Source organism: Martes martes (genome assembly GCF_963455335.1).
Source record: "Martes martes genome assembly, chromosome: 1".
NCBI lineage: Eukaryota > Metazoa > Chordata > Mammalia > Carnivora > Mustelidae > Martes > Martes martes.
In genome coordinates this window covers 181,473,610-181,479,609 of record NC_137888.1, presented here as the reverse complement: position 1 = coordinate 181,479,609, position 6,000 = coordinate 181,473,610, and positions in this window count along the sequence as shown.

The following is a 6,000-nucleotide window of genomic DNA, read 5'->3' as shown; positions in this document are numbered from 1 at the left end:
TTTGGATGGTTCTTCAGGATTTCTGATTTTTGCTGTTACAAAAAATTCTGTGATTCGCATTCTTTTGCTCTTGCCACTTGGCCTGGTAATTCCTTAAATTCCCAGAAGTAGAAATCTTGAGTCAGGAAGTATTCCTTTGCTAAGTCTCTTGAGATCCAGTACGTACCATGTATCACCACGCCCCCGCAGCTCTTGTTAAATGTTCTCTTCCTTTTTAATATTGGCCAAATGATCCGTGAAAGACTGTTTCGTCTCTACTATTCACCAAAAACTGCAAACCATTATCATTTTTGTCTTTCTTCTTTTGTGAATTGTCACACTGTTTATTAACTTTGTACTATTGAGGTGTTTGTATCTTACTCACTGATTTGTAAATGCTTTGTATATATGGCAACTCAAATTTTTTTGGCCACATGAGCTGCGAACACGATTCCCAGTCTGACGTTTACTTTGGTTAATGTGGTTTTGCCATGTGCAATGTTTTGCTTTTTATGTAGTCAAATCTATCAATTTTAACAAATATTTTCCTATTGAGTAGACACGGCTTTCAGGCCCTACCTTGAGCCTAAATAAACTTCGACCCCACTTCTCACCCCCTTTTGCATTTGAGATGTCAGGAGGGAAAAGAGAAATAAACATATCTCTCTTTAAAGAAGAATGGAGAAACACAGGAGGAACAGAGTTGGCACGCCTCTTTTGTCTAATCAGAGGTGAAATTAAGAGCCTTTCACAAACACCCTTAAATGTCTTTCTGCTTTACTCTCACTGACCACAGCGCAAGTGCTTCCAACACCAATCAGAGCCATCTGTGCTGATTTTCCCACAGGCAATGCCCCTTTCCCTTGAGAATGCCAGACACAGCATCTTAGAGAGATCCCCTTCCCTAGTCCCACTGTTTGCCTGTGCTCTACTAGGGAATCAGGAGAGGCAGTGATTGCAATAACATCTGGCAGCATCAAATACCAATTGTTCTGATTTTGACAGTTTCAAGAGTTGTCCCTAACTTTTCCTCAAGCTGAGACTTACTGGTTTTACTCCAGTTTCTTTACTGTGGCATTAAGAATCTGTTTCAGTCCTCTGTGAGATATACAGCACTCATAAATATTTAAATATGCCCGAGTATCGTCCTGATTCCTATCTCCACCCATGCCCCCACTGAGCTGACCTAAGCATTCTGCTCTATTGATTTGTGTGTGAGTGAGAGAAAAATGATGGATTATTTTTTATGTTTTCTTTTCAGTTATTGCCATGCTAAAATTGCAAGGACATGATTTTATTTTCTAGGATGTCTATGAATGGTCTATAAAGCACTGAATGCTGAACTTAATATATGTAACAAAGCAAGGGTGAAGATGCAATTCAAAAAGACGGCGGGAAGTTCAGAGCCCCGAGCTGAACTACTGAAAGTAGGATTTCGAATTTGGAAATAGGGGGCCAAAGTTCATTTGCTGGCTTCCACTCCTTGATGGTTAATTACAGTTATTCAATTAATAATTCAGTGTCCTGAACTATTTTGATAACTCCTCATTAAGAGGATCAAAGCTGATAATTAAAGGATGGGTCAGAGACCCTATCCACAGAGAGCAAAGGCCCCAATGAGCAACATGAAAGAAGTATCATTTCACATTCCTAACATGTGAGCAGGCTATGAATATTGATGGCACCAAAAGGAGAGAAAGGGACTAACGTATGGGCTTGCAGAGCTCTGCTTTGTTCACAGTCCAAAATCAATACCACAAACACTGCCCAACATGCTTCAGTAACTGTCCATCAATTATTTACAGGCGTCTTTTGTTCAAAGTTTCTGTTTACAAGATTACTTGAAGATGAACTTGAAAGAACGGTGTTTGTGTGTATGGGCGGCATTAGTCATCTTAGGTTGCAGATTTAGATCGAGGTAACTGTGTGCTCTATCCTTCCGTCCCGTGCTGCTTCAGTTTCTATCAGGTTGGCATTATAGGTCTAAGACGTTTACCTGTCCACATTTTCAATATCCTACTTAACTGACAGCCAAGGTCAAGAGAAAGCAGTGCCCTTGAGTTGTTTTCCACATTTGTCCTTGTTCTGCTTTCTCAAAGTTCCCACTGCCTTGGAAATAAGGAGAAAAACACTTTAAGAACTATTCTTACTTGGTCCTAATTCTCGGTCAGTTGTATCTGCTTAAACCTTATGCCCAGTTTCGAGGGGCAGGTCTGCTGTTTGATTCTTTTTGTGTGAGGTCACTACCTAGACTGCAAATTACTCATAAAAGAGGAACAACTTCATCAAGAGCTTACAATATGTGCTAATCAACATGCTGAGCATTTTTTGAGACAAAATTCTTTTTAAAATCTCCTGTGAGATGTAGGTATTATTGTAACCATTTTATAGATGAAGAAACCGAAACTTACCAAGGAGAAAGCTGTGACAGTTAGTAGCAGAGCTGATCATCAAGCTTGACTTTGCTTGCCTCCAGCACCTAAACTCTTTGCCACTACTTCATACTGTTGTAATGAACTCCTAAAAAAAAAAGTCTTGGTCTTTCCTTGGGTAGAACAGGAATTAGCAAACTTTATTGTAAAGGTTGAAAGAACAAACTTTGTAGGCTTTGTGGGCCTTGTGGGGTCTGTCACAATCAACTGACTCTGCTGCTTTAATCAAAAAGCAGCAAACATGATACATAAACAGATGCCCAGGCTGTGCTCCAGTACGTCTTTAGTTACAAAAACATCCAGCCTGGTTCTGACCTAGAGGCTGCAGTTTGCCAACCCCTACAGTAGGAGAATCCACGTGTTTCGAGTACAACACTTAATAACACTTTGCCTATTTATGAGACACGTTAAATGGCAATCTTAGTTAGCATTGGATTCAGTAAGTCCTTCATAGCCCGTGAAAAAGAATTCTGTGCAGAAATGTCTTCAAGTCCTGGAAGATTTATCTGTGAAATAGGCACTTTGGTGAAGTTGTTTCCATGGGCACTTTGAGGAGTCAGGACCCAACTTGTGCACCAACCTTTTTTTCCCACAAATTCCATAGTATGGGCAAAAATTCAAGTGAGGGAAGCAGGCCATGTAGTCATGGAGTTGGACGAGGTAGGGAGTTCGCGTGCATAAAAGGGGCCACTGTCTCTTTTTCATCCAACAGTCCTGATGTGGAGGAACAGGGGCTCAGTGTTACTGCAATATCTGCAGAGAAGTCCCTGGGAAGCCATGTAACATGCTGGGTGTGTACCTGCCGCATGTAGCCCCGGACTAAAGACCACCTGGGGAAGGCTGCTGTTCTGCCAGGGTACACCGTGGTAGAGAGAAACTTAAGAGTTGCCTACAGTCTAAGTTCAACTACAGAGTAGTAGTTGTGAGATTTTCAATTTTTGTTCTGTATTACCTCAGTCCCTTAAATAAATAAAAGAGATTACAGTTACTTTTTTAAGTTCCAGTGGAAATGCAGTAGTAAATATTATACTTTATTTTAATCTTTTTTAATTAAAGTATCATTGACATACAATATCCTATTTGTTTCTGGTGGGCACTACAGTAAACTAAGTATTTTTAGACATTCCAAAATGATCCTTACAGGAAGTCTAGTTACCATTTCTCACCACACAAAGTTGTTATAATCTTACTGACTTTATTTCCCATGCTATACATTACTGTGCTGTAACTTATTTTATAACTGGAAGCTCGTACTACTTAATCCCCTTCTCCTTTTTTTTTTTTTTTTTTTTTTTGCTAACCCCTCTGGTAACCAACAGCTTATTTCCTGTATCTGTGAGTCTGTTTCTGTTTTATTTTTTTCATGTGTTTTGTTTTTTAGATTCCACATATAAATAAATCCTATATTTATCTTCCTCTGGCTTATTTCACTTAGGCGAATACCTTCTAGATTAATCCATGTTGTCACAGGTGGCAAGATTTCATTTTTTAAATGGCTGAGTAATGTTCCATCGTATATTATGTACCACATCTTCTTTATCCAATCATCTGTCACTGGACAGGTAGGTTGCTTCCATATCTCGGCTGTTGTCAATAATGCTGCAATGAACAGTGAGGTCCATACAGCTCTTCAGATTCTTTTCATTTTCTTTGAATAAATACTCCGAAGTGGAATTGTTGGATCCCATGGGATTTCTATTTTTAATTTTTTGAGAAACTACCATATTATTTCCCATAATGGCTGCACCAGTTTACATTCCCACCAATAGTGCACAAGGTTCCCTTTTCTCTACATCTTCACCGACACTTGTTACTTCTGGTCTTTTTGATAATAGCCATTCTGACTTGTGTGAGGTGCTATGTCCTTGTGGTTTTCATTTGCATTTCCCTGATTATTCATGTTGAGCTTCTTCTCTTGGGCCTTTTGGTCCTCTGCATGTCATCCTTGGAAAAAATGTCTATTCAGGTCTTCCACTCATTTTTTAATTGGATTATTTGCATTTCTGCTATTAAGTTGTCTGAGCTCCTTATCTCTTGTGGATAGTAAACCTTTAACAGATGTGCGGTTTGCAAATATTTTCTCCCATTCTGTAGGTTGTCTTCATTTTGTTGATGGCTTCCTTTGCTCTGTGAAAGTTTTTTAGTTTGATAAAGTCATTTTTATATATTTTAGTTTGTATTGCCTTTGCCTGAAGACACTGGTCCAAAAAATACTAGTAAAACTGATGTCAAATAACTTACTGCCTGTGTTTTCTTCTAGGATTTTTATAGTTTCAGGTCTTATAGTCAAGTCTTTAATTTATCTTGAATTTATTTTACTATAAAATAGTAGTCTAGTTTCATTCTTTTTTATATAGCTGTCCCATTTTCTCAGCACCACTTATTGAAGAGAATGTCTTTTTTCCATTATATATTTTGCCTCCTTGTCATTATTGATCACTTATGTATGGAATCTTTTGATGGGGAGAAGGGTACTCTGTTCTATCCCATTGATCTACATGTCCATTTTCATGTCAGTACCATACTCTTTGATTTCTATAGGTTTGTGGTAGTTAAAAATCAGAGAACATGGAACCTATAGCTTACTTCTTTCTCAAAATTGTTTTGCTGTTAGGGTCCTTAGTGGTTCCAACAAATCTTAGGATTCTCTGTTCCAATTCTGTGAAAAATGTCATTGGTACTTTGATAGGGATTGCATTGAATAATATGGACATTTAATAATACTAATTTTTCCAATCCATGAGCACAGATTACCATTCCAGTTATCTGTGTCATCTTCAATGTATTTCATGCCAGGGTCTTCAAAGTAATTTCTGAACCTCCTTGATTAAATTTATTTCACCTCCTTGGTTAAATTTATTCCTAGTGTTTTATTGTTTGTGATCCAACTGTAAATGGTATTGTCTTTTAAACTTCTTCATGTTTCAATATTAGTGTATAGAAACACAATCCATTTCTGAACATTATTTTGTATCTTGTGACTTTCCTAAATTCATTTATTCTAATAGTTTTTTGGTGAAATCTTTAGGGTTTTCTGCATAGAGTCTCATGTCCTCTGTAAATTTTACTACTTTCTTTCTGATTTGGTTGCCTTTGTTTTTTATCTAATTTCTATGGCAAGGACTTCTAATACTAGCAAGAACTTCTTGAATGAAAGTAGCAAGAGTGGGCATTCTTGTCATGCTCTTGATCCTGGAGAAAAAGCTTCAGCTTTTTACCACTGAGTATGATGTTAGCTGTCAGTTTGTCATATATGGCCTTTATTATTGAGCTAAGTTCCGTCCTTATGTGCTTTGTTGAATTTTGTTAAATGCTTTTTTGATTCTACTGAGATGATCATTTGATTGTATCCTTTGTTTTATTAATGTGGCATATCATGTTAATTGATTTGCAGATACTGAACCATCTTTATATCCCTGGAATGAATCCCACTTTCCAATGTATTTTGAATTGGGTTTGCAAATATTATGTTGAGGATTTTTCCATCCATGTTCATTAGGGATACTGGCCAAAGCTTTTCTTTTCTTTCCTTTTTTCTTTTTTTTGTAGTGTCATTGTCTGGTTTTGATATAATGCTGGCCTCATAAAA